Here is a 2,266-nt window from a genome sequence, read left to right on the forward strand (position 1 = left end):
GCGGTTAGCAGTTAGTTGCGGCATTGAGCAACACTGCAGGCTGATGTGCTGGTCTCCGTAGCAGGCACCAAATTATTGTTACGTCTTTTCAAATTTTAAAATGTCTTAACACAAATCCAACATATTATAAATCAGCCTATTTGGGGGGAAAACATTAATGATACGTTTATTGGCCTATAGGTATAGTCGCATCCAGATACAGTCAATCCTAAGGATTCAGTGTGCCACATGTATGCTTAACATAAAAACATGATTTATAAAATCATGCCAACAATTATTATTTTAATAGCTTAGTATTATGCACTAAAAAGGCATGTATAAAGCCTTTAGGCTGCCCTACTGGTTATTGTAGGCCCAGTTTAATATGCGACTTAATTTTATATAATATATGTAGTAGGGGGTTCCTGCACCGTCTCTCTTTAAGGGGTCCTTGGCTTAAAAAACGTTGTAGACCCCTGGTCTAGATGATTAGATGGAAACTTTCGCTGAAAAGTTATATTCTGTTGTTTAGACAGCCTTGTAATGACTATATCAACATGCAAATAGCACTCACTTCAAGTTGAAACAATGGTAATGCTGTATGTAACCATCCATCCATTGGCTTTACCCGCTTATCCTTTAGAGGGTTGCGGGGATACACCAAGTTGTTCACAGGGCTGACAGACAACACTACAGACAACCATTCACGCTCACATATGGGCACTTTAGAGTCACCAGTTAACCTAACCTGCATATGTTTGGACTGTGGGAGGAAGCCGGAGGACTTGGAGAGAACATGCAAACCTCCACTCCGGCAGGTCAAGGGCGGGGCTAGAAGCCCCGGAATATGATTGCATCTTTTAAAAAATGGTTAATTTTCAACCAAATTTTGATTGATTTTAACCAAGACATCTAGGTTAGCCTGGTTGACACCAGTCATGTTGAATGTAAACAAAAAGCTGCTTGCCGTCGCTGCACTATCGTCATCGTGTAAAGCCCGCCTCAACGGTTGTGATTGGTGCCTCGATTTGGAAAAATTGGAAATGGGCTTGAATGGGTTCTTGGCCAGACGGACTTGCAGAGCAAATCTGAAATTTGCCGGAATTTCGTCAGGGTTTTTCCAGACTACATCTAGGTGTCTCTTAACCTGCAAAACATCAGATCAGCGATGTGAGAGTTTGCCTGTTGTTTATTTTTGGCAACCAGCTCAGATTTAATGATCACCTTGAGCGTGCTTTAAGTAAAGGGTCGACACTATATATTCACACAGATCACATGAACACAGACATAAATGTCCATTGTCCCGGCGTATTCCTTATAGGTGGGACTCTGTGTCGGTGACAAACGACCCCAGGGCGTTGTGTGCTCTCAAAAGGTATTATTGTGCAATGAGAGAGCTCACCTTCTAGAAACCGTAAACCCTGACATCTAATCACCAACAAGGACAAAGAGAAGTGATTGGGACTCATGTAATCTGCTGCTGCAGACGTTTTCTGTACATGTCGGTGTGGTGGTCGAACTGTCCCCTGAGGATTTCACTGTCAGTCATGTGCTCAGCTACAGTGAAAAAAGCAGGTCAAGACAAATGGGAGGGTTTCCTCACCATACAGTGTGAGGTGGGTGACAACCGACCAAACTACTAAAGCCACAAAAAGTCATGAAAGAATTTATTTTAAATGGCTAAAGAGCACCTGAGTTCTTTTTAGGTTTTACTATAAATCCCATTGTCTTATAACATTTCTCCAGTATTATCCAGGCATCTACTTCAAACTTGGAGCTTATACTTTATTCTTGTCAAATGTAATTGTTGTATACATGTGGGGGGCAACCTATTCATGTCAGTGAAATCTTTTATATAGTCTAGATAGATTTATACACTGTAAATTTCTAATATTTAAATGGTTGTGTTTAAATACTATGGTGTCTTGGTAAAAATATGTATTTGTATATATATATATATATATATATATATACAGTGTGTTCCAAATTATTATGCAAATTATATTTTACACTGATTTTCCTAAATAGTCGATGCAAATGACAGTCAGTATAATTTTCAAGTCACCAACCGTTAGGGTATCAATCGAATTTCATTGAACAAACCACCCAATGAAAACAGTATTTTTTAAAAAAAAAATAAAAAACTCAAAATGCACTGTTCTAAATTATTATGCACAACAGAGTTTCAAAGCATTTTATAGGTTGTAAAGAACAGAAAATGGTCATTTGATGAATTCACAGCATTAGGAGGTCATATTTACTGAAATCAAAAGCTATTTCAATCAAA

Source organism: Sander lucioperca, chromosome 11 (genome assembly GCF_008315115.2).
Source record: "Sander lucioperca isolate FBNREF2018 chromosome 11, SLUC_FBN_1.2, whole genome shotgun sequence".
NCBI classification, from domain to species: Eukaryota; Metazoa; Chordata; class Actinopteri; order Perciformes; family Percidae; genus Sander; species Sander lucioperca.